Raw genomic sequence first — 27,902 nt, 5'->3', positions numbered from 1 at the left:
CTCTTAACCTCTGAGCCATCTCTCCAACCTCCCCAACATGCATGTCTTTACAGAGCTTCCTTGTCTGGTAGGGCAGGGGGACCTGAGGCCTGGCCAACCCGGCTCCTGGGGGTCTGAGGAAGGAGGATCCCAAGCACAAAGCCAGCCTGGACTACAGAACACGTTTGGTCCAAACAGGGACGATTTGTCTCGGAATAAAAGGCTGTGGCTGTACCTCAGCGGACAGTTGCGGAGTATGCACGGGGCCCTGGAATCCCTCCCAGGCGTGCGAACACAAGTGGAAGACAAAAGCGGACTTTGTGCGACTGTGCCGCTTTCCACTATATACCCTTGAGGCATGGGCTCTTGTGAAACCTGGAGGCAGGCCAGTAGCTAGCAAGACCCAGCGATCCTTCTTGCCTTGGTGGGGTTACGAGACGAGTGGCTGTGTGAGCACCAGGACTTTGAACCTGGGTCCTCAAACTTGCACAGCTAACACTCCTGCCCACTGAGCCATCTGCCCAGCCTCCCAAACCTTTCTTACCTCATTCTAGAACTGGCAGGGCCAAGGCAGGGAAGTCAATTCACCCCACTTCCTTTGCCCCAGTCCCAAGGGTAAACCCACACAGCCCCCCTTCTAGCCTGTCCCCAACCTGGACTGAAGCAGAAAGCTATGGGTCTCACTCTTCTGGCTCCTGCCACTGTTGATGACCCTCTTCTTTGATCCTCCTCCTCTTCCTCTTTTGCGCCTCAGCTTCCTCATCCGTAACCAGGGCTCAGAGTTTTCCAGAGTAGCTGGGTAGGGCTGCCTACCTCCCCCAGGCCTTGGTGACATGCCCCCAAGGAATCCACTGCTGCCCCCACACTTCACTGTGTGACCAACAGACATGAGGGAGGGGAGGCAAGATCGTTTTTCAAACAAAACGGTATCAGATGTGTGATTTGGATATATATATATATATGTATTCCTGGCAACAGCTTGAGCTATGCTCAGGTCCAGGTGGGGGAGGAGGTGGAAGGGAGGCCATTCCAGTGGCTTAAAACACCCCAGATAAGTGTGCAGTGATTAAGTGCCACCATTAGCTCTAATGGGCAATAATTGGCAATGAGAAACAATTTTCTAGGGCACCACAGCCTGGTGCCCCACACCCTGGCCCCAGCGGGGACAGCTGAGGGCTGATTAACTCCTGGGCAGGAGGGAATGTCGGAGGCACAAAAGTTTCCAGATTCGACCGTAATTGGAAGAAGTGATTTCACTTTCCACAGCAGGCTGATGAGGGGCCACCCACCTGCTGGCGAGGGTGGAGCTCGGGACTGCTTCCTGCCTACCCTGGAATGAAGTGGCACCCCACTGCAGAGCAGGGAGCCACGTGGTAGGGGTGAGGAGTGGAGATGGGGCCCCCACTCCTCCCAGGCCCTTCTTCCCTGAGTTCCTCTCTAAGACTCAGGAGAAGGTACCCTGCTGGCTGGCAGATGCAACCTCGCTTCAGGGCACTCCCTCCTAGCAGGAGTGGCTGGTACTCCATACGGCTGTGCTCTCGGCTCCACTGCCTTCCCCTCTGCCCCTAGAAGGGGCCCTGTTGCTTCCACATGGGTGAAGCTGAAGGCCACACCTCAACCCTGTCTCTCGACCCACTGTTTCCCTCTCCACACCTCCTGATTCTAATACTTACCTTCCTCTCTATCAGCTTTGCTCCCCTTTCCCCCAATCCCAAGCATAAATCACCACTTCCCACGGGCCTTCACGGCCACCTGCTGCCCGGCCTCTCTTCCAGGCATCTTCTTGCCTCACATTCTGTCCCTCTCCCTCTCAGGCCTGTGTCCTTCCTGCATCAGCAAGCAGAGAGCATCACTGTCTCTCCCACCTGGGTTGGGACACTTGACACTTGGCATTCCATGATTACTATTTTGTGGTTGTCACTGCCCTTGGGCGCCCTCCTGGAAGCTAGGAGTCATGGTGAACTGGTCTGGTATCTTCCTGACCCTATCTGTGAGAGATAGCGCTTTAAAATGTGTGCCAGGGGCTGGTGAGATGGCTCAGCAGTTAAGAGATGACACCCAAAGTCAACTTCTGGCTTCCTTATGCAAGTACATGCCCTGACACACACAACAGTTGCACACGTGTACACAGACAGATGTGTGCTGAATTCCTGCCTCCAAATCCCAGGTCCCCTTTCAGGTGTGACTGACCAGCTTGACTGGACTTACAGTTCACACTGCTGCCTTGACACTGGTCTCACAGGGACCCAGGCAAGAGCCAACAGACCCTGAATGGATGGATGGATGAATGGATGAATGGATGGGTGGATGGGTGGATGGGTGGATGGATGGACGAACGAATGGGTAAATGAGGGAGGGGGAAAGGTCCTGAGGTCCTGTTGGGACCCAGGAAGGGGTGACTACATGGCAAAAGGCCCTTTCCTTCCATTGACTTGGGACCGCAGCCCCCACCAGGCACAGGCCTGATCTATCATGGGGATGTCTCCTGCAAAACTGGAGAGGGGGGTCTTTTCCTATGAGAGCTTTGGTCCTAGAGAAAGGCCCACGATGATGAGTTGAAGCCTTTGGGTCAGCTCCATTGTCTTGCTGAACTGCAGAGGTCAGGGCCTCAGCTCTAGTGTGGATGGTCCCAGATGCCTTCACCACTGCCTAGTTGTGTGAGTACAGGCAAGCTGATGAGCTTTTCTGGACCACAGTGCCCTTGGTCAGGAGACTCTTGGTGCGAGTAAACTCAGTAGACTAGGCATGAAGACGAGATGAAGGTTGGCTGTGGGGCGGCTGCCATGATCCCTTTGTAGGGTAAGACTTCCGCACCTGTAGGTGCTGCCCACAATGTCCCGCCATGTACAATTCGATGGTGCAGATAGTGACATTATCACTTTCTAAGCACACGGTATGGGAGGTGTGTGTATTTGGGGGGTTGGGGGAAGGAACTTCCATGCCAGGGCTCCACAGCACCAAGGCTGAGCTCACTCAGGCTTCTGTCTGTGCTCTCACCTATTCAGTTACACACTGCCACAGAAATGACTGTCATTCCTAGCACCGCGCCGCCTTCCTTCTCATAGGCAACACAATAAGCGGTGGATTTTCCACAGAGGCCACGGAGCCAAGCTGTCTCCATCATCCACTCGCAGCAAACGGAGAGTGCTTCGCATCGCCGCCAGGTGGCGCTATAGAAACTCCGCCCCCGCAGGTGAGGCCGGAGACCTGGCCGCCAGCACCTGCGGGGGAGGGGTGCGGCGCTGCAGGGACTCGGGCCCCTCCGGGGCCCGCTGGGGCTTTCAGCAGCTCGTCCGGGAACATTTGCATGTAATTTGGGAGCGGGTCACATGTGGGAGTCATCAGGCGGAGGAAAGGCTCAATCAGGACCTAATCACTGTCTGTTTGGAGGGGTCTGGGCCCAAGTGAAAAATGAAAACGGGCCTATTTTGTTTGAGTGACAGCCATCAGCAGCCACCTTTGACCTCCCCACTCGGGGTCTGCCCGAGCTTAAAAGCCAATCATCAGGGCAGGGACCAGAGGGGGTACACCCCTCCCTCACCCACCACCCCATCTGAGCTTTTAGTATTCATTCATTCTTTCTTTCAACACTCTAGCCTAGAACAGACGCGTGGGGGTGTCTTGAGCTGTCACTTGCCAGCTAGGCCACCTGGCAGGCGATTGTCAACGTTCCCGCCTGCAGAATGGACGCAAGAGATTTGCCCGAAGCAGCTGGTGTTGCCGAGCTGGAGGCTGAAGGCTCCGGAGGGCGGGGCTAGCGCTAATTGCCAAAGGACACGGGCGGAGGGAGGTGTGTCTTCCCTCGGGACTGGCACTCGGAAGACACAGCTGCTACCCGGACTTGGTCCAAGGAAATAAATCCCTCCCTCCTGACACCCCCAGTTCAGGAAGAGGGGCCTGGGCCAGGTGATGAGAAGGGAGACCGAGCTGGGCGGCTGAGATGACAGGAGGACCCTGGTGGCCCCTCACGGTGAGGCAACCTGGTTCACCCCAGCGCCTAGACACCTCCTCCTTAGAAGATCTCTCGGTCTCTGAGGAGGCGTGGAACCCGGAGCCTCCACGACCCTCAGCAAGGCGGCCCAGGCGGGCGCGAGCTCCGGGAGCCAACCACTGCGGGACTCACGTGCCCCCCGGAGCTCCTGGCCGGTCTCCTGCTCCCCAGGAGGCGCAGCTGAGCAGCTCGGGCCGCGGACCGGGGCGGGGCGGTGCATTAGCGCCCGGCCCCGGCGTGTTTATCGGGATGTGGAGCGGGGCCTCCAGGAAACCGTCTGGCAGGCCGGCCCTCGGCAAATGGATTGCCAATTAATCAGCATGTATTTATGAGAGCGTTTAAACCATTATTAATGTAGTGTAAATACGGAACCGCTGGCGGCCCCGGCAGGGCGCACAGGGGCCATCTGCTAGGCGGCCGCATTCCAGAGCCGCCCCCGCCCGGGCATGATCCCCGCCTCCCGGTTCCCACCTCCCAACCCGCGGTGCTGCACTTCTCGAAGGGCCCCTGCAGAATCCCAAAGAAGATGAGCGTCAGGGTACGACGTGCACCCACAAGGGAGGGCGGGTGATGGTCCTGGCCTGCCCTGCCACGGTGTGTTTCTGCCTTGGGGAGACTGAACAGGTGTCACGCTGGAACCTGTCCTGCGGTCACGTATTGACTCTGTCCTTGGCCACCTGAGTTCATGTTCCCTGCTGGGTTCAGCCCTGAAACCGAAGGCTTTGGGTTAAGCGCTGGGGATTCAGAACTTGTTCTCATCAGGCGTGAAGACAAGCTTTCTCTTTCCACACGCGCAGGCCCGCCCCGGCACACCTAGGACCTAGCTGAGTCGCCTTCCTCTGGCTGGAGGGTGCCTGCTTCCGGGAGGCCTCCAGCTCCCACTCCACTCGGACAAGTCCTTTCTTAGGGCCACTTCATACTACTTTTCTTTATTGTCTGCACCCATTTTATAAATGAGAGACCGTGCCCTAGCAACGGTGACCCAGGACCCGCCCGGCCCCTGCTGCCTCCTTCACTATCCTCCTGACACTTCCTGCAACCGCAGGACCACATCACTGTGTGATTCAGGACCCGCCCCCAGATGGATCCAGATCGAGATTTGGGCTTCAAAGAAGAAAGGTGGGATGCATCCATCTGCACACAGAGAAAAGAGAGGACACTTGATATTTAAGACAGCAGGAGAGATGGCTCCGAAGTTGAGTTTCTAACTGCTCTTTTGAAAGACTAGACTTCAGTTCCCAGCGGACATGTCTGGCAACCTCACAACCACCTGGAACTCCAAGTCCAAGGGAGATTTTGCCCTCTTCTGGCCTCTTGGGGTGCTGTCGCGAATGTATCGTACACTCACACACATACACAAGACAGCAGCAATGGCTGAAGAGATAGCTGTCGCCAGCCAGGTATCAGCGCAGATTCTAAAGTCATCTCCCCAAGTGACTGCCCCAACCATGCCACTAAGACTACACCCTTTGTGCATTTGTTTCTTTACTTTGCCAGCCACGAGGGTGAGGACATTCTTGCCATTGATGTCCCTGGACAGGGCCTTCCCCTGTTTGTTGACTGACTAGCAGACTGTTGGAGAAATGTAGAGGAAATGCCTGTTGGGTGCTCTTTTCCCAGGCAGCCTATTTTCTCCCTTGGCTGACCCCAGTCTGCATGCATAGTTCATCTCCATCCTGCCTACTCCGCTAGCCTTCCACCCCTGGTCCAGGGTCAGGAAGGGGACTGGGAATCCAACAGTGGACATCACAAGCGTGTTCCTACCTGTCACAGCAGGAACATCAGACCCTAAGGGCAGGGGCCAGCCCATGATCCCACCAGTGCTAGGCTGCCAGAGACGCTAGGCCAGGCCCTGCTCGCTGGCATTCGGGAAGGGGAGAGAACAAAGACGTGGCATATGCCCCTATTTCCTGGCCCGCCCCCGCCCCCCATTAGCCCAGCAAGGCTTGTTTATATTACGGCAGGAATTATTCCAGCCCTAATCAGAGGCCCTACGAGCTTTCAGCATTCTTTACCCAAGGACACTCTCCAATCCTATAATTTCCATCTCCCTAGACGCCCCTGATTGAAAGCAAACATTTTTATATTTGGAAAGGAAAAGGGCTGTGTGCTATTCATAGCACAGTCAGGCTGTCCAGAGCTGGGCCCTGGTGGGGGGCAGATGTTGGAGGACGCATGTGGATGAAGAGTGTCGTCCCCCCCCCCGTGAAGACCCTCAGGGACAGAGGACCCTTGCTCATGAGTGACCACAGGGCTCTTTGTGTGAGGGCAGTTGTGAGGTAGTAAGAAGAGTGTGGTTTACAGTAGGAGCCCTTTCCTCCCTTGCCCAGGTGAGGCTGCTGAAGCAGTGGGGGTGCCACCCAATGCTACGCTAGGGGACCCTGGGAAAGCTGCCCTGGCAGCCAGCTCAGCATTGTCCCGGGACCCTGGATGTCACCTCGGACCCCTTTTTGTCCCAGAATCTGTTCCAAGCCCTCCTGGTTTTCTCACCCATCACTCTATACCTAGTCTGGATTCCTCAGGAGCCCAGGCCTCCTCCCCTTTCTCTTCTGCCCTCTCTCCTCCTGGCTTCTTCCCTTTATCCGTGTGTGCAACCTCTCTCAGCTGAGTTACAGAAGCCCAGGCAGGACTGGGTGTCCTTCCATGGTGGGCTGTGAGAAGCCATCTTCCTTGGCACTGTGTACATCCAATGGTTCCATAGGCGGGTCCCCCTCAACATGTTAGAAGATGCTCTATCAATCTACGCTAGTCAGCTTTCCCGTGCTGTGACATAACACCTGATGGGCAGGGGTCGGTCAAGGGCTGCTGGGGAACATTGGTGTGGGGCCTTTGCGTGGAGCGTTGTGGCTGAAGTATACGGAGGAGTGTCTCCGGCAGGTTCTACTGCCTTCTCCACCGAGCAGCAGCACTACCGAGGATGGGGCCTCCGGCAACACCTGAGGACGAGGCCTTCCGTACGCGTGGCCTGTGGGGAAGGACACGGGATTCAACCCATGAAGACTGTGGGATACTGCTCACTATTTCCACTTTATGGATGGAGAGACCAAGGCTTGGGGAGCCCAGACAAAGGCACCACAGGACCAACCATATCCTCAGGCTGCCGAGCTCCCAGTCTCAACTCGTAAAGCTGAGTCTGAGTCAGACATCATAGCCAGACTGGTAAGTGCGGAGGAAGTACTCCGTGTGTGTGTGTTGTATGTATACATGTTCTATAGGTGTGTGCACATGAGTGTGCACATGCAAACGTGTGTATATGGAGGCCAAAGGTCAATCAATGTCAGTGACTCCCTCAGCTGCCCTCTACCTTATTTTTTTGAGACAGGGTCTCTCTCTCTTGCTAACCTGACTCAGCTAGGCCGGCCAGTGAGCTCCAGAGATTTTCCTGTTCCTACCCCCATATTTATGTTCAAAATATTATATTGACTTAGGAAATTTGGTATTTGTATTTCTAGAATAACGGACCACATCAGGATGTAATTTTCCCTTCAGATACAATTTTAAAAGATTTATTTGACTATTTATGTGTGTGTGTGTGTGTGTGTGTGTGTGCACATGCATGCAAGTGCCCAAGGAGGCCCAAATGGTGTTAGATGTGCCTGGTGGTTGTAAACTGCCTTGTGAAAGTACAGGGAATAGAATTTAGGTCCTTGGAAGAGTAAAAAGCATTCTTAACTACTGAGCACCTTTCCAGCCCCAAATACAAATGTTCTTTTTACCAAAATCCCACATGCACAGAATTCTGTTTGCCTTACTGAAGTATAACTTACATACAGTAAAGACAGGGTGTAAAGTGTGAAAATCGCTGAGTTTTAAGCCAGCTGTGTTGGCCTTGGGGAGATGGCTCGAAGGGTAAACATAGAAGCATGAGAAATGAGTTTGGAGCCACAGCAACCAGGTGAAAAAAGCTGGATGCAGCATTATTTGTCTGTAACCCAGTGCTGGGGTGGGGAGAGGGGCGGATCCCTGGGCTTACTGGCCAGCTAGCTGGTCTGTGTAAACAGCAAACTCTAGGTGCAGCGAGAGACCCCGTCTCAAAAAATAGAGTGGAGAGAAGTAAAGAAAGACACTTAACGTTGACTTCCCTCCTCTGCATGATCACACGAGAGTGACTGCATCAGGACACACCTGAGCACGTACACACACACGCGCACACACACATGTATGCACATACACACATGCATGCGCACACACACATACGCACACATGCACACGCACATGCACACACACACACATACGCACACGGAATTGCTGGATCCCTGGTCATTTGTTACAGGGTGTCCACCCTTTGGACGTGACATTGTTATCTACAAATGTGCTCGGACATCCTCGGGACGCAGGTTGAGCACGCCTGGATTTCAGCTCTGGGAGGAGCTGTCAGGAAAATTTCTCCAGAGCCAGTGAGGACTCCAGCTTCCAACACCCTCAGCTCTGCTCGTTAGAGCCACCTAGTGAGCCTGGGGTGCTCTCTCCAGCTCCGACTAGTAGTTTTCTTATGACTAATGCTATTTATTGCGCGTGTTTTCATGTCTTATTGACCATTCACATATTCTCCTTGGAGAAGTGTCTGTTCACGGCATTTCCCTGTTATTTAACGGAGTCATTTCTTTTTGTTGATGAGATGTGGGGATTTGTAGAAAAGTCTGGCTACCAAATCCTTATCAGATACAATTTGCAAATACCTTTTCCATTCTAGTCTTTTCAGTTCCTACTCTTTGTTTGCTTGAGACAAGGTCTCAGATAGCCCAGGCTGGCATCAAACTCATTATATATTCAAAACTGGCATGAGTTCTTAATCCTCCTGCCTCTGCCTCCCAAGTGCTAAGATTATAGGCACCTGGCACCACATCTAACCCTCACCTCTGGAAGAGCAGCAAGGGCTCTTAACTGCTGAGCTGTCTCTCGTTCACAGATCAAATTTTAAGAATGTAAAATGTTTAAGTGTGTGGTGTGAAGTAGGGGTGATCCTCATCCTTTTGCACACCCATTCCTAGTTAGCCCAGCATCACCTGTGAGGAAAACCATGCATTTCCTCTAGTGGATTAGTGCACTAATCTCGTCATAAGGCAGTTGACTGCAAATCTGCCCAGCCAGCCTAGCCTAAGTGGTGAGCCACAGGTTCGCTGAGACCAACGTCAACCTGTATCTTACACACACACACACACACACACACACACACACCTTCCAATTTACTAATCCTAACTCTAGTCAATGGCTCCTGTCCCTGGAGTCACTGGAGCTCCCACACGGTGTCATTTCCTCAGTTCCCACCAATGCCTTTTGTTCTTATGTCATCAAATATATTACACTGCTGGCCCGGTAAAATATCCACGCATATATGTTGTTTCGTGTATTTTCCTTTTAAACATATTAAGAGAAAAAAGAAAATTCTTCTCATTTATTATGTTTTTTAAAATGTACTTGGATAACTACCCTAAATTTTGAAAAGATTTAGTTTTTGTGTATTGGTGTTCCGCCCATGTGTGTCTCTGTACCCTATTCCTGGAGTGCCCAGGGAGGCTGGAAGAGCTCATGGGATCCCCTGGAACTGGAGTTACAGACAGTGTACTTCCTAACAGGCATCACCCTGAGTACACACAGTCATGCTGGGGTGTCCCTTGTTCCTCCAGAGCTCTCTTGACTGCCCCTTTCTGATCTCTCTAATAAGTCACCCTATCCACTGATACTCTCCGTTCTGCAGGTTCCATTCATTATCAACTGATTTGTTGTTGTTGTTTTTGACAATGCTCTGGAACCAAATTTTCTGAGCAGTCTTATTCCATCAAATTGGGAAAGGGATAAATTTTTGGAGCTGGTTTTTGGGTTTTGTTCTAGGCCCAAGCGTTCCTCTATATCATCCCTTTCCTTGGTTTTTTCTGGTGAACTGGACATGGACGATGTGTTGGCTTCTTCTTTTCAATTCAAAGGAAACTACTTTTCAAAGCTCCTGTAGGCTCAACCGGCTCCACAGCCTCTCAAAAGATGTTCATTGTTCCGTGTCACGTGTGCCTGCCTGCCCCTCCTCTCACTGTATGTGTATATGTATCTGTATATGCATGGGTGCGGGGGTGGGGGTGATGCAGGTGAGGCCTGCCCCTGACATCAGCGTCTTCCTCGAATGCCCTCTCCCTCATATATTGACCCTGGACGGCACAGTTTCATATAGTCGAGCTGACCATCTTGCCCAGGGATACCCTAGTTTTGCTTCCCACTGTCTGGGTTTGCAGGTGGAGTGCCACGCCCACCCAGGTTTTACACTGGCTCTGCAGATACAAATGCCAGTGCTCGCTCTTGCAAAGCCAGTTCCTTATGCAGCAAGCCATCTTCCTAGCCCGGGGACTCTCTTTTTGTTCTTCCCCTTGGGCAAAGGCCCCATGCTGTGCATGGAGTATGGCCTCCGGTCTTCATGTCTTGCCTTTCAGGGTGCAGAGAGTCTTCCTCGGAGTGATTATGGAACTAGTATTCCTGGTACAGTGTTCTGGGGCCCAGCCTCTGTCCTGTGGTGCTGGCAGAACAAAGGAGCTCCTGAACTCCCCACTACACTAACCAGAATATGCTCAACCTGCTGGTAACCTGTTCTCATCAGTGAGACCCAGTACCCCTCCCTGATCCAGGAGGGAAAGAAGAGAGGGAGTCATCATTTGGTCCATCCTCGCTGGTCATTTTATATTGCTGTCCCGGGCTAGGTAATTTTTGAAAAGTAGGTATTTATTTAGCTCAATGTATCTAGAAATTCAAGGGCATCTTCTCAGTCCTGGGGCCTGGGATCCCATGGCATTGTGAAATGGTAAGAGTTTGTGAGCAGGGGGGCAGAGGTCACAAGGCCAGACAGGATGTGAGAGACAGGAGAAAGGCGCTAGGCACTTATCAAACTGCATTTCGACTTCCCACAAGAGTAAGAATGTCTTGTTAAGAAAGCACTAATCCCTCTTAAAGACCTAATCACTCCCCACTAAGCCCCATCTCTTAAAGCTTCTACCAGCTCAAGGGGGGCACCCTGCTTGAATCCGCTGGTTCTTGTCATCCTCGCTAAGTTGTATTATGTTTCCTTGAATAGGTCTCTGGTTTAATGTACACCCTGAGGACAACTTCCAGAGGCTTCTCATTGTTGGGATTTTAATAGCTGCTGCCAGCTTAGCTTTTTTTCCCCCGGGGAGTCGGTTTGCAAAGATCCTCATGTTGACATACCTCTGTACATCTTATCACAGGGCTGAATTGTCTTCTGCGGCATTTGTACCAACTGGCTACATTCCCTCCAGTTCTAGCTTCCCCTACTCCCACGAGTGTTTCAGATGCTTTCCTTTTAGCCAGCCCAGTCAGTGTGGACTAGCACTGCTTTTAATCTGTGTGCCCCGATGACGTACTGATGTTCAGTATCTCGACGTGTGCCTCTTCTCATCCATATATATTCTTGTTTGAAGGACTGGTTCGAAGTTTTGCCCATTTTAATTTTTTTAAATTACACATATTTTATTCATCCATTTGGGGGGCATGCATGCCACAGTGTGCGTGTGGAGGGCAGAGGACAACCTGCAGGAACTGGTTTTCATCTTCCACCCTGATTTCTCAGAGACATAACTCATCAGACTTGGGAACAAGCATCTCCACCTGCTGAGGCGCCTTGCCTGCCCATGTCCATTCTTAAATTGGGTTTCCCACTCCTCTGGGTTTTGGGAGATGTCCTGCAATCAGTTTTTCTCCTATCCGTAGTTACTATTTTTAATTTTATTAATAAATGCAGGCTACAAAGTAGAGGTTTCTAATCTTGTTGCCTTTAAACTTCATCCGTTTGTTACAGTGTGGCTGGTACTTATGGTACTGGAGTTGGTTAAACATGCCCAGATTAAAATCTCAAGCTTTTCCCTTTTGTCTTCTGGAAGCTTCATAGTCTTGGTGTCTATGGGGGGTGGGGTGGCAGCTACATCACTGGGATGCCCCCTGAGCAACTTAGAGGCACCTTCACCATGGGCAACACATAAAAACCTGCACCCCTGAGAAGTCCCTTGAGTGACGAGGAAGCGGCTACATGACTGAAGAGACTTAGGGAGGATTTCCCGAAGGTGGTGAGGTGTGGGAGCCCCTGAGACTTACAAGCCTCTCCTCTCTCCCCATGAGAGAGTTATAGTCCTGGTCATGTACCTAGTCAGACATCGCCGTTGCTTGGCTCCAGGTGGCAAGGGTCATTTCCAACTCAGAGGAAAACATGCACAATGCCCCATCTTTTTTCTTTCTTTGTTTTTTAATTGTTTTATTGAGCTATACATTTTCCTACACTCCCCTCCCCAAGGCTCTGTCTTATTCATCAGTTTTTACATTCTTTTTGCTTCATCTTCTCTGATATCCCCAAGCCTTGGAGGGGCGATGCAGACGCATGGTCCTTTTATTCCATTTAACATCCACTGCCATGTGACGCCATGGTAACGGTGTGGACCACGACAGAAACTTGTTTGTAGCGGTTCAGTCAGTAATGAGTCTGTGTAGCGACCGTCACTCACTGTAAGAAGTCTAATTCAGCTGCGGCGGACAGCAACAGTGTTCTTTAGGCATAAACACGCACATGCGTGTTTAAAAGGCAGCTTGGCAGGCGCGTGTTTAACACAATAGCTGTAACTTGCTGGGACACGTGACATCCCGGTCACCTGTGTTGTCCTGGCTTATAGTACCATTCTACTTTGCTTGCTGTTGGTGTGATAGACACCATGACCAAAAGCAGCTCAGGGAGGAGTTTATTTCAGTTTACAGATTACACTCCACCACCATAGAGAGAAGCCAGGGCAGGAATTTGAAGCAGAAACCTCAGAGGACACTGCTTACCTACTTGATCTCAGGCTCACAGTAAGGTACTTTTCTTATTCAGTCCAGGCCCAGCAGCCTAGGGATGGTACCGCCCACAGTGATATGGGGCACCTTACATCAGTTAGCAATCAAGAAAATGCCCTAGAGATACGCTCACAGGTCAATCTGATGGAGACAATTCTACTGAGATTCTTCCTTCACAGGTTTGACGTTTTTACTAAGATCAGCCATCACAAGTACCAAACGTGGGTTCTCCTCGATGGGTCAGGCCTTAGATCCAAACAGAAAGTAATGAATTGCAATCGTAACAGTTGAGCCATTACTGTGCCAGCAGTTGTATGACCTCTGGGATATAGCTGGTGTTTCATGCAGAATCTGGAGTGGAGAAGGGCTGTTGGAGACAGTTCTCTCCTAGAAGCCTGGAAAGAGCCGTATGATGCTTCAAACATGAGCTAGCAGGAAGAGACCTGCCGGCTTGACCCTAGCCTGACTCCTCCATGTCCTGCAACTCTAGGATGTGATGTCCTCAGCAATAGAGACTTGCTCTCCAGCTGTGCCATGAAACCAACATGGGCTTCAATAGCTTGTGTTGTATGTGGAGGTGGGCATAGGTCAGGAGCTTCCTTGGCCAGCAACCTTCCCATCATCCTTCCCAAGTGAGTGCAAACTGATCTTAGGATGCGGCATCTCAGAGGATGTTTTAAAAAAGGAGTTAGCAAGGTCCATAAATAGTTCATCACTTATATCAGTTATCCTGTCTAAAAAGCAATGTTGAAGATAGTAGCATAGTACAGCAAAGCTCATTTCATTTGGTAACTAATCCTGCAAGCCAATAAGACAATGGGCATAGGGGCTTCCCCCATTCCCCAGGGCAGAAGCCTTCTCTGCACTGATGAAGCTCAGAACCCAGTGGCAGAGAAAGCTAGAGCTCTGGGAATAATGGGGAGCAACAGGAAGTGAAGGTGCTGTCAATCAGGCGGAAGCGGTGGGAAGGCACACATTTCATTGGGAGGTGTGAGTGAGTGCATCTGTGCATATATCATATTCCTGTTCATGTGGATGTGCACGTGTGGGCATGCAGGTAGGTGTGAGTGCATGCCATGTGTAGACTAGAGGTCTCTTCCTCAGTTGCTCTCCACATTATTTCTTCGAATATTTTTCTTAATTCTTTGAGAATTTCATGCAGTTTATTTTTTATCGTATTTATTCCCCATTCTCCAACACCTCTCAGATCCACCCCACTCCATACTTACCCAACTTTTCAGTCTCTCTCTCTCTTCTTTGACTCCATTGAGTTTTATGGACACAGAATTAAGCCAACTCCTGAAAACTTACCACTATACACATAGATCAATCCTGAGCCCTCACTGGAGAAGCTTCTTCTAGCAGTACATAGTGATTAACAGGACTCACAACCGGTCAACGTGCAGGGGGTAAATGACTGTGGAGTGCTTGGCCCAAAAAGGGACATCTATTTCACGATCCCTGGAGCCCAATTTGTGCTGCTCAGATACTCTTGGGTGTGGGATATGCCCTAGAGTGTGGCTGATCTACCGGGGTCATACTGGTAAAGAGAACGAACCTCTCCCAGGCGCTATCAACGGCCAATCCTTCTCAGCTATGGGTGACAATATGTGTCCACCTCCCCTCTCCATGCTAAGCTTTTGTCTGGCTTGAACTTACGCGAATTTGTGCACACTATTACACTTACTGTGAGTTCACAAGTGCAACTGCCCTGCTGCGTCCAGAAAACACTGCTTCACCATTGTCATCTACCTCCTCTGGCTCTTATCATCCCCCTGTCCTCTCTTCCGTGATGATTCCTGACCCTTGGGAGGAGGGGCTGTGATATAGGTGTCCCACTCATGGCTGAGCACTTCACAGTCTCTGCACGTTGACCAGCTGTGGGTCTCTGTGTTACTCACCATCTACAGCAGACAGCAGCTTCTTGCTGGGCGTTCAGTGGTACACTAACCTATGTGCATAGAGGTCGGTCACCAGGAGCCAGTTTCGGACCATGTCTGTTTAGCAGACTAGTAGGAGTAAGTTGTCTCCTGAGGACTCTAACCTGTCTAAGCGCAGGTTCTTGGTCTGGCAATAGTGCTAGGTAAGGCGCTCACCTTGTGGAACAGGCCTCAAGTCCAGTCAGAAACTGGTTGGTTACTCCCATGACGTTTCTGCCACTATTGCAACAATGGGCAGATTTTGCCAGGCCAGTCATTATTGTAACTTGCAGGCTTCATGGCAGGGTATTACTGATAACTCCTTTTTTTCTTTGGTAGTGTGTGAGACACTATGAAAGCTAGGCAGTAGGGATGAAGCTTCCAGGTCAGTACCCACATGGTTTCTCCATGTCCTATAACTTGGGTATTAATGTCCTATCTTCAGTAATAGGGTCATACCATCAAGTTCTGGAAGGTAACCATGGTCTGTGATGTTAGGGGATCTATGGGATCCACTGACGTCAATAAGTCATTCCTAGCACTGAGCTTTTTATTGCTAGCCTGTTGTGTCTATTGTAGGCATTGTCACCCTGCTATAGGGTCACTAACTTGAAACATTTTGTAGATGTATATAGAGATCTATGCATTTCAGGAAGCGTCTACACTAGTAGGCTCTTATATGACTTCTCAAAGCATCTTTGGTGTTAGTTACCCCTTCTCATTCTCCTTCTTCTACCCTTCCCTCCCATCCACATTATATTTTGTTGTAATATTTTTTTGAAACATGATCTTACCCCAGAACTCTCCCTGGTCTGGAACTCAATGGTAGACCAGGCTGGCCTTGGAATTGCCAATATTCACTCGCCTCTGCCTCTCCCTCGTAAGTTTAAGAACATTCACCATCATGCTCAGTCCTTACTTTTTGAAGCAAGGTTTCTCACTGAACCTGCAGCCCTGTTCTTAAAGGATCCAGCCCTCCGGTACCCTCAACCTATATATTCAACACCTAACTTCCCTGAACTGTCTCCATTACACTCCTTAGATCCATCCTCCCTGCTACTTAAAAGGCTGTGCTTTGGGGCCCTCTTCTTCCAGACAGGAACACTGCAAGATCTGCCCCCTGTATGACATATTTCCCAGCCCCTGAGTGAATGTCTTGAATGCCCTGTATTCTACCTTACCTTCTTACCTCTTTTCTCCAGGACCCTCCTGCACATGCCCCCATCTCCACGGTTGGTTCTGACTCCTCAGGTCTGTCACCCCATGAGTTAGGGGCTTGGCCCACATCATTCAACACTAAAATGATGGTCTTGAGCACCGCCCAGCCACGGCAAGCCAACACCGTTCACAAGTGATGAGCCCTTAAAAACCAAGCAAGGCTTTATAAACTTGGGCTTAATGCTAAGTCCATAAGAAAATCTCTGTAATTTCCTGCTGGGCAATGGAGATGCTGTCTGGTTTTCTACAGGCCATAATTTTGAGGGGAGAGAAATGTTTCCCACCATGCAAATGATAGGAAGTCAGTAGTTACGGTTATGGCCAGCTGTTGACGCTGAGAACCGTGTGCAAGGCCCAGAGTCCCACCTACCTCAGCTAAATGGTATCTTTATGAAATCCGTGAGCTTGGCCCCAACGAAGGGTGGCAAGAATAAATAAATAAATAAATGAACTTTCAAAGTTTCTAATTGGCAAACTGACCTTTGGAAAATATTTTCCCACCCAAGTCCCAAGCTGAAGGAAAAAATGTGTAGTTGATGCAAAGAGGAGCGCATGATGAAGGCTATCTGGGAGCGCTCTGGGAGGAAGCAAGATTGCTGGGCTCTCAGGTGGCCTTGGGTTACAGGATGGGCTGAAGAGGCACAGACCCTGAGCTGAGAATGCTGGGCAGGGCTGGAGACAGGAGCATCTGGAGGGCTTGCTGGACAGTCCGCCGAAACAGCAATGCAGCCGAAACAGCAAGTGTCAGGTTCAATGAGAGACCGACCCTGTCTTGAAGTGTCTTAAGATGGAGGACTGGCAAGATGGCTCGGCAGGTAAAGGGGACTTGCTACCAAGCCTGATGACTTGAATTTAGTCCCAGGACCCCTCCATGGCCAAAGGAGAGAACTGACTCCCATAAATCATTGTCTGACTTCCACACGCATGCAGTCCTCTGTCTCGTCTCTGTCTCTGTCTCTGTCTCTGTCTCTCTCTCTCTGTCTCTCTCTCTCTCTCTCTCTCACACACACACACACACACACACACACACACACACCCTATAAAAAGAGTGGAGGACAGTAAGGCCCTGGGGCTGATATGGGGATATTCTGCAGTCTGTCAGGCTCCCCTGGGAGTCTCTCCACCCTTTGCAGGACCTTCAGTTTAGTATTGCTACAATCCAGCATTGCAGGGCACCTCTACGACTCTTACCTGACTGGCTGTTAAGGTGCCTAGAGCGGGAGGCAAGGTTCCCGGCTCTTCTACTCCCTTGCAGGTCTCTGCTCAGATTCCCAAACTCTGGGAGCCTGCACGGTTGGTTGAGCTAGTGATGAAGCCCGCTGGGGGTGGGCGTGGAGGGCAGGGTCGCCCACCTCATGGTGAAAGTACTGTCATCACCTTGCATTCAGATGGGGAAACGGAGGAACCTTGGGTCAGGTCAGATGCGCACCCAAGAGGCTCCCTCCAGGCTTGGGAAGCCAAGAGGAGGGGCCCTTTGGTGGGTTTCTCACCTCTGTTCTTCTTGGAAAAAGAGCAGTTACTAATTACCATTCACTAATTACCCCTCAGGCAATTTCCATAATTGTCTCAAGGAAAAAAAAATGCGATGAGCTAAGTCGTGAGCGAAAACAGCCTCAGGAAAAGCGAAGCCAAAGGAGCCCTGGAAATGGAGCATGTGGCCACCCTCGGGGAGCCCTGGAATGTCTGCATCCAGCCTACCCCCTCCCCTATCCCACAGAAAGGGAAACTGAGGCCCGCCAGGCCCGGGTGTCAGACCTCACACACACAGAGGGCCCGTGTGCAACACAGAAGGCCGTGCTCCCCGGGAAGACCTTGGTACCCTCGGAATCCATCAGGCCTTTCGCTCTGGAGAACCCTCCCGAGGCAGCGCACGCTTCCTTGAAGCTAATTGCCTTAGTTTGAGGTAATATTCGTCACAGAAACACCAGCAGTAACCTTTGGTCTTGGCAAATTCTCCCTCAATCACATAACGTAAACAGCGATAAACGAGGGCTTTTTAAGGCTTTCTTCATAATACGTTACACATGCATTTGTTACCGAATCTGGGCGCTCCAAGCCCTGAAACCTGAGCTCAGCGGGGCGGTGAGCCTGCTGGGCCCCCGTGCTGGGGTCAGGGTCCCCCCATCCCGGACCATGCCGCCCCTCCCCCTCCCCTGCTCTCTTTCCTCCCCACCCCTTCTTGCCCTGGCTCCCTTTGTCTCCTCTTTCTCTCTCTCTCTCTCTCTCTCTCTCTCTCTCTCTCTCTCTCTCTCTCTCTCTCTCTCTCTCTCTGGATCTGTTTGTTTTTCTTTTCCTTTGTTACCTTGTCTCAGTTTCTGTCTCTGATTTGCTCTCCTTGTGTGATTCTTACTGCCTCTGTCTCTCTGTCTCTCTCCCTCTCCTACATCCCCTGTCTCACCTTCCAGTTCTCCTCAGACACAGGCCAAGGGAAGCCCCTGACCCAACCCTGCCTCCTTCCTTCTGCCTCAGGCCTGGTATCTGAGGTCCTTAGACACAGCCTCTCTCCGCCTGGAGGTGATTACAGCCCTGGGGAAAGAGGAAAGGCAGGTACAGGCCTGAGGAGTGGGAGAAGTCACGGCGGGCTGCATGGCAGTGACGCCATGGGAGCAGAGTTGGAGGGAGCAATAGGACCTGACCATATCAGAATGAGAGGTAGGAGTGTGGAACCCAGGGTGGGCAGAGACCCCAGGAGAGAGCAGGTTCCAGAGGTGGGGAAAGGTTGATGGTGTGTGTAGGTAGACTCTGCCTCAGTCACAGAGGCCCCCAAGGGTCTGGGGCTGGTGCTGGAGCAAGGCCTGGTAAAGACCTTTGCTTTGGGGGCAGCACCGTTAGTATCTGGAGATGGGAGGGGTGGACAAGTGACTAGGCCAAGAGATCAAGCATTTCCCCAGGGACCGGAGAGCAGGTGCTTGTCCTGCCCATGAGGCTGCCTTGAGTCTTATGGGAATAATTTCTAAATCCAGGCCAGGTTTCCCATGCCTTGTGGGTGTGCCCATGAGCTTAAACCTGGCTCGAGAAGAAGGTTGGTGGATACTAGGTGCCTTGGCGGATAGCGGTCTCACTTCCTGAAGATTTCAAGCAATTGGGGAAACTGAGGCAGCAAAGGGTCAGGCAGCAGGAGCATGCAGGGCCAGGAACATGTCTGCCCTGGAGCCACTGGCCTGGCTGTGGTGGCAGAGGGCCTGTAGTCATGTGGATGGATCCTGGGTCCCGTCAGGTTGTCCTCCTTTGCCTGGCTCCAGAGAGATTCAGGAAGGTGACAAGGTGTATGAGTGACCTTCAGGTCCATCACGGAGTGAATGGCATGATCTTCTGGACCAAGGGAAGGTGGGCTGGCAAAGGGAGCACTGCTGTAGAAGATGGGGAGAAAGGGGGGCCTCGGGGAGAGCCACACAGGGAACCGAAGGGAAAGCTCCCAGAAGGCCCAGCTTCCCGGGGAGGGAAAAGCTTGCTCTTTGGGAACCAGCAGGCCCAGCTGGCAATGTTCACCCCTATCCCAGGCCACAGACAGATCCATTCCTTCCCATTCCTGGCCTCGTCCCAGCTGTCTTTCTGTCCGTCTGTTCTGTCCAACAGCCTAGCAAGCCCTCAGCCTCAGTAGAAGCTGCCTACTCTCCAGGACCCCCTTACCCAGAGGGCCACCCAAGGAGCAGACACAGGGCTGCAGCCTGAGTTTCACTGTAGCTCTTACCGGAGACACTGCCTGGCTGTTGTTGTCTTTGCAGAGCTGCCCAGCATCACCTTTCTTGGGATGGGGGGGTCCTCACATTCCATGACCCCGTTCTTCCTAGTCACCCCCATTCTTCCCCTGCACCAGAATGAACTCCCAAATGGGCATGGCCTGCTCTGCTTTATCTTCAGGATGCTGTGGGTGGGATGAGAACCCCTGGCTCCCAGGCGGCCTGTTCATTTTGTAGACCCTGCCTGGGCCTTCACCCATAGAGGGGTTGGGTGATGGACCCTTGGGAGGTGGGAAGCTGTGAGCAGGTTAGGTGCTACAAGGAAGCCAGTCTCTGGGGAAAGGCTAGCCACACTCAGGGAGGAATACCCACAGGCTGGGGGCTGGGTCAAGGCTACAGACCTCTGAATCTCTCCCCACCTCATTGGAATCTGGGATTCAGAGAGCTGGTCCCTCCTGGAGACCATCCTGAGCTCTGGCCACACCTGTGAGCTGCCTCCCGCTGAGCCCGTGTGGCCCAGTGCTGCTCTAATATGGAGAAAATTGAAAATTGAAGCAATTTCTTGTAAAAGGCCATTTCCCTCAGCAGTCACTATAGCGGGACCAAGGCAAAGCTGAAAGTGATTTCCTGAGGGCCAGTTCCAGAAAGAGGAGCGCCTTGTCACAGCCGCTCCAATTCCTGGAGTCCCTCCCCCCAGCCCCATACCCTGCAAGAATGGCCTGCAGCTGCTCCCCTCCATCTCCAGCAGCCTCTGGTCTCCAAACTCCTCCGTCCAATCCTGCATCTCCCCCTACATGTTGAGGTGAGGGGGGTTAAGGCATATCTCCCAAACTCTCAAGCAAGTCTGAGATGGTTGTTTACACCTGCAACAAATCCATCCCTTGCCAATCCCTGACAGCTCACATGTGCCCTGAAAATCTCAGTCTCCAGAGACTGTCTTCCAAACACTGACCCCTCCGAGAAGGGGCCAGTTTCTCCCAAAGAGCCTTGGTTTCTTTCTGAAAGATGGCCATTAACTCACCCTAGGCAGTCCAGGAGAACTTGGGAGATGAAGGTGACAGCTCCTCATGGTTGAGCCACACAGTGATGGATAGAGACGATGAAAGTGATTGAAATAAATTGTGCTCGTACATGCTTCTGATGTACATGTGTGTGTAGTGTGTATGTGAGTGCATTTATGTGCATTTGTTTATGTGTATATCATGTATGCACGTATGATATACAGCATCTGCATCTGTGTATCTGTGAATGTATGTCTGTTATGTATATATTTAAGTGGCACTTGTGTGAATATGTATGTGTGCACGTGTGTATATGTGTATGCAAGTAGGTATAGAAGGTATACAGATGTGTATTATGTGTATGCTGTGTTTCTCTGTGTTTGTTATATGGAGGGCACTTGTGTACATATGTTTGTGTTATGTATATGTATGCATATGTATTGTGCATATGTTTATATGATATGCAACATGTAGGTATATGTGTGTGAAAATTGTGTCTGTGTGTATTGTGGGCAGTATGTATTGTATAACATACATATGATTGTGTGCTGATTTGCACGTACATGTGAGTATCCATGCCTTGTATTTGTGTATATGTGTGTGGAGGGTTATGTTCACATATATATGTATACAATACTCCAAGTGAGGACAGTGGTTAAGGCAAGCATACTAGATGAAAACAGTGTCTGAAATTTGATGCATAAAAGACATCAAACACTGTCATCATTGGGTATGAAGATGACACAATGTCCCGAGGCTTCCAGAAGTTTCTGCTGTGCAGGGGTCCACCACACACTTAGAGAATAGGTACCATGGGAACATCAGACTCCAAGATTCTTGGAGCTCCCACCATGAACAACACTGTTCAAACAAAGAATCCATAGGATGAGAACTGGGCACAGCGAATTCTATCCAAGGTGGTTTGTATCCCTGTATGGTCAGCAAGAACCCCAAGAGAGCCCATGGGGACAAGGCCACTTTTTATTCCATAAGTCCTTCCTCTGTGATTGCCCCAGAAGTAGCAAGAGCTGATTGTAGGGAGCCCTAACCACTGATGTGGCCTAGACAAGGGGTACTATATCAGTTGCTGGATTGGCAGCAGGACCTTTGTCCAAATTCTGCCCCCACCTCACTCCCACTGCCCGTTACCACCCACTCTGGACAAAAGGCATCTGGGCACCAGACAGCATGACACCCCCACCTGTGTGATCCCTGCCCAGGATGCCAAGGTCAGGAGGAAGACACAGCCCAAGGTGACCAGGTGCAGGCCTCGCAGCCATGTCAGCAACTAAGCAAGGCTGGAAGTGTTTTAGGAGATAGGAGAACAAAAATCTCATAGACTCTCTCTCTCTCTCTCTCTCTCTCTCATACACACACACACACACATCAACTACTCAGATACACATGTACACACTAAGAAAATTACATGCACACACATTACACACCATACATATCACATAAACACACACTCAGAACACCAAACACCACACACTGCAGTTTTTCACATGCATCTTACACATTCACACACAGGTGCTGCGTATGTACCACATAAAACACTCATACACAAACACCCCAAAACATATGTACATATATGTACTGCACAGAACATGCGCATATACCATATAAACAGCGCCTCCAACGTGCATACAGTATTGGGCTCTCACGCTGTTGCAGGCCTGCGGGCTGGTCCCCAGCACTGACACAGCCCTGGGTTCACTCTTCGGGGGGATGAGACTGGGAAGGGAGGAACTTGACCCTCTGCTCTGCCAGCTTTGGAAGTCAGTTCTCTTATCCCCTCCTTTCCTAGCGATGAACTCAAATTCACAGGCAGAGGCAGAGCTGCAGCCAGCAGCAGGCAGCAGGGGTGGGGGTAAAACTGCATCCCAGCAGGCAGCAGGGGTGGGGGTAAAACTGCATCCCAGCAGGCAGCAGGCAGCAGGGATGGGAGTACAGGTGCATCCCAAGCCTCACTAATGGGTCTCTCTTGCTGAGGCCTCTAGCCTCACCTGGCCTCTGCTGTGAAGGGTTTCCCACATGCCTCAGCACACTGCTGCTGCATATTTTAGACTTTTAGAGATGGAGTCTAAATATGTATCCCAATATGGCCTCAAACTTGGAATCCCCCTGCCTCAGCTTCTCATATGCTGGGATTACAGGCCTATGTCACCATCCTTGGCTTCCTTAACGGTTTTATTTAATAGAGTGAATCACATGTAACCAGCAACCACCGTAAGCCACCGAATTCAGTCATGTCTCAGTGGCCTTTATTGACTAAACACATAGAGGCCCTTGACCGTCATGTTCTAAAATATAGCAGCCATGACTCATCCCACCAGCTCCGCCTTTCCGTGCCATCTGTCACTGCATTTCTAGAATGAGCTTTAAGAGTACTTGGCAGACGGAGATCTGATCTCGGCACCAGGAGAGACAGCAGGGCGGCACATAACACCATCCAGCTCAGTCTGTCTGGCGCTGGGGGCAAACCCTCAGGGCAAGTAGGCAGGCGAGACCTCCTTTGTCTCACTGGCCCGCCTGCACCAACCAAGGTAGGCGCTTTGTTTACGAACTACCCAACCTGCACGGAGATCTGATTTCGGCACCAGGAGAGACAGCAGGGCGGTGAGTTTGTGACCAGTGGTGGCGGAAACAGCCCTGGACAGGGAACTCTGAAGTTCCTCATCCCCCTCCCTATACTCCCCGGGCTCCCTGCAGAGGCTCTACCCCCCCATACTGCCTCTCTCTTCTTGTCCCACCCAGCTTGCATCCAGAACCCTTCTTCCTTCTGTCCCCTTTCCTCTTTGGGCACATAACACCATCCAGCTCAGTCTGTCTGGCGCTGGGGGCAAATCCTCAGGGCAAGTAGGCAGGCGAGACCTCCTTTGTCTCACTGGCCCGCCTGCACCAACCAAGGTAGGCGCTTTGTTTACGAACTACCCAACCTGCACGGAGATCTGATCTCGGCACCAGGAGAGACAGCAGGGCGGTGAGTTTGTGACCAGTGGCGGCAGAAGCAGCCCTGGACAGGGAACTCTGAAGTCCCTCATCCCCCTCCCTATACTCCCCGGGCTCCCTGCAGGGGCTCTACCCCCCCATACTGCCTCTCTCTTCTTGTCCCACCCAGCTTGCATCCAGAACCCTTCTTCCTTCTGTCCCCTTTCCTCTTTGGGCACATAACACCATCCAGCTCAGTCTGTCTGGCGCTGGGGGCAAATCCTCAGGGCAAGTAGGCAGGCGAGACCTCCTTTGTCTCACTGGCCTGCCTGCAACAAGCAAGGAGAGACATCACTATAACACCAGGAGACTAGCACTGCAGAGAGCCATCACTGGGAAGGTACATCAGTAGGCAAGGAGACCTGATCCGGTAAAAGAAGATCCAGAGGGGAGCATTCGGAGAAAGAGATGGGCAGGCGCCAATGCAAGAATTCACCTAACAATCTGAAAAACTATATGAAACCACCAGAACCCAGCGACCTCCCAACAGGTGGACATGAACACCTTAATCATGAAGAAGTAGATAAAATTGACTTTATGAAAGTGATTGACGCCCTTAAACAACATGTAAAAAATGCCCTTATAGAAATGGATGAGAAGTATAACAGAAAGTTTGAAGAATTGAGTAAATCAGTGAATGATACCCTAGGAAACCAAGGAAAAACAATCAAACAGATAATGGAAACAGTTCAAGACTTAAAAACTGAAATGGAGGCAAAGAAGAAAACACAAACAGAAGGTCAGCTGGACAGGGAAAATCTAGGTAAACGAATAGAGACTACAGAAGCAAGCATAACCAACAGAATACAAGAGATAGAAGAAAGAATCTCAGATTCTGAAGATACCATAGAGAAAATAAACACGCTGATCAAAGAAAACAGCAAGGCCAACAAATTCTCATCACAAAACATTCAGGAAATATGGGACACAATAAAAAGACCAAACCTAAGAATAATAGGAATAGAAGAAGGAGAAGAAGCGCAGCTCAACGGTCCAGAAAATATATTTAATAAAATTATAGAAGAAAACTTTCCCAACCTAAAGAAAGATATACCTATGAAGATTCAAGAAGCATACAGAACACCGAATAGGCTGGATCAAAAAAAAACATCCTCTCGCCATATAATAATCAAAACACAAAGCATACAGAATAAAGAAAGAATACTAAGAGCAGCAAAGGAAAAAGGCCAAGTTACTTATAAAGGTAAACCTATCAGACTTACACCTGACTTCTCTATGGAAACCATGAAAGCCAGAAGGTCCTGGATAGATGTACTGCAGAAACTAAGAGACCATGGATGCAAGCCCAGACTACTATACCCAGCCAAGCTTTCGTTCACTATAAATGGAGAAAACAAAATTTTCCAGGATAAAAACAAATTTAAACAATACGTAGCCACAAATCCAGCCCTACAGAAAGTAATAGAAGGAAAATCACTAACCAAGGAGTCCAACAATGACCACAATATCTCAGACAACTAGAGACCCTTCACCAGCGCAACACAAAGAAGGGGAACACACAAAATTTCCAACTTAAAAAATGACCGGAGTTAACAACCACTGGTCATTAATATCACTTAATGTCAATGGACTCAACTCTCCTATAAAAAGGCACAGACTAAGAGATTGGATACGAAAACAGGATCCAACATTCTGCTGTTTACAAGAAACACACCTCAACCACAAAGACAGGCACCTACTCAGAATAAAGGGTTGGGATAAGGCTTATCAAGTAAATGGACCTAAGAAACAAGCAGGGGTGGCCATACTAATTTCTAACAAAGTTGACTTCAAACTTAAATCAATCAGGAGAGATGGAGAGGGACATTTTCTACTCATAACAGGAACAATTCATCAGGATGAAGTCTCAATCCTGAATATCTATGCCCCTAATATAAAAGCACCCACGTACGTAAAAGAAACATTGTTAAAACTCAAGGCAGCCATCAAACCGCACACATTAATAGTAGGAGACTTTAATACTCCTCTCTCACCAATGGACAGGTCAAGTAGACAGAAACCTAACAGAGAAATAAGAGAATTAATGGAGGTAATGAATCAAATGGACTTAACAGACATCTATAGAATATTCCACCCAAATAGGAAAGAATATACCTTCTTCTCTGCAGCTCATGGAACCTTCTCAAAAATCGACCACATACTCGGTAACAAAGCAAACATCCACAGTTACAAAAAAAATATTAATAACCACCTGTATCTTATCAGATCACCATGGATTAAAGCTAGAATTCTGCAACAATGCTACCCCCAGAAAGCCTACAAACTCATGGAAACTGAATAGTCAACTACTGAACCATTCCTGGATTAAGGAAGAAATAAAGAAAGAAATTAAACTCTTCCTTGAAGACAATGAAAATAAAGAAACAACATACTCAAACCTATGGGACACTATGAAAGCAGTTCTGAGAGGAAAGTTCATAGCACTAACTGCCCACTTAAAGAAAACAGAGAAAGCACACATTGGAGACTTAACAGCCCACCTGAAAGCTCTAGAAAAAAAAGAAGCAGACTCACCTAGAAGGGGTAGAAGACTGGAAATAATCAAACTGAGGGCTGAAATCAACAAAATAGAGACACAGAAAACAATTGAAAGAATCAATGAATCAAAAAGCTGGTTCCTGGAGAAAATCAACAAGATTGATAAACCCCTATCCAAACTAATCAAACGGCAGAGAGAGAATTTGCAAATTAATAAGATCAGAAATGAAAAGGGAGACATAACCACAGACACAGAGGAAATTCAGAGAATCATTAGATCTTACTACAAAGGCCTGTATGCCACAAAACTGGAAAATGTAAAAGAAATGGATGCTTTTTTAGATAAATACCATTTACCAAAGTTAAACCAGGACCAGGTGAACAACCTAAATAGACCGGTTAGTCGTGAAGAATTAGAAGCTGTTATCAAAAACCTCCCTTCCAAAAAAAGTCCAGGACCAGATGGTTTCAATGCAGAATTCTACCAGAACTTCCAAGAAGACCTAATACCTATTCTCCTTAATGTATTTCACAATATAGAAACAGAAGAGTCATTGCCAAATTCCTTTTATGAAGCTACAGTAACTCTGATACCAAAACCACACAAAGACACAACCAAGAAAGAGAATTACAGGCCAATCTCACTCATGAACATCGACGCAAAAATCCTCAACAAAATTCTGGCAAACCGAATCCAAGAACACATTAGAAAAATTATCCATTATGATCAAGTAGGCTTCATACCAGAGATGCAGGGCTGGTTTAACATACGCAAATCTATCAATGTAATCCATCATATAAATAAACTGAAAGAAAAAAACCATATGATCGTTTCATTAGATGCTGAAAAAGCATTTGACAAAATTCAACATCCCTTTATGATAAAAGTCTTGGAGAGATTAGGGATACAAGGGTCATACCTAAATATAATTAAAGCTATATACAGCAAGCCGACAGCTAATATCAAATTAAATGGAGAGAAACTTAAAGCCATCCCACTAAAATCAGGAACACGCCAAGGCTGTCCACTCTCTCCATACCTCTTCAATATAGTTCTCGAAGTTTTAGCAATAGCAATAAGACAACATAAGGGGATAAAGGGGATTCAAATTGGAAAGGAAGAAGTTAAACTTGCATTATTTGCAGATGATATGATAGTGTACATGAGCGACCCCAAAAACTCCTCCAAAGAACTCCTACAGCTGATAAACGCCTTTAGTAATGTGGCAGGATACAAGATCAACTCCAAAAAATCAGTCGCCCTCTTATACACAAAGGATCTGGAAGCAGAGAGAGAAATAAGAGAATCATCACCTTTCACGATAGCCACAAACAGCATAAAATATCTTGGGGTAACTCTAACCAAGGAAGTGAAAGATCTATTTGACAAAAACTTTAAGGCATTGAAGAAAGAAATTGAAGAGGATACCAGAAAATGGAAGGATCTCCCTTGCTCTTGGATTGGGAGAATCAACATAGTAAAAATGGCAATTCTACCAAGGGCAATTTATAGATTCAATGCAATCCCCATTAAAATCCCATCAAAATTCTTCACAGATCTTGAAAGGACAATAATCAGCTTTATATGGAGAAACAAAAAACCCAGGATAGCCAAAACAATCTTATACAATAAAGGAACTTCTGGAGGCATTACCATCCCTGACTTCAAACTCTATTACAGAGCTACAGTAATGAAAACAGCGTGGTACTGGCATAAAAACAGAGAAGTCGACCAATGGAATCGTATAGAAGACCCGGATTTTAACCCACAAACCTATGAACAACTGATTTTTGATAAAGGAGCTAA

Source organism: Chionomys nivalis, chromosome 13, assembly GCF_950005125.1.
Source record: "Chionomys nivalis chromosome 13, mChiNiv1.1, whole genome shotgun sequence".
Classification (NCBI taxonomy): domain Eukaryota; kingdom Metazoa; phylum Chordata; class Mammalia; order Rodentia; family Cricetidae; genus Chionomys; species Chionomys nivalis.
Note: the sequence above shows the minus strand (reverse complement) of the source record.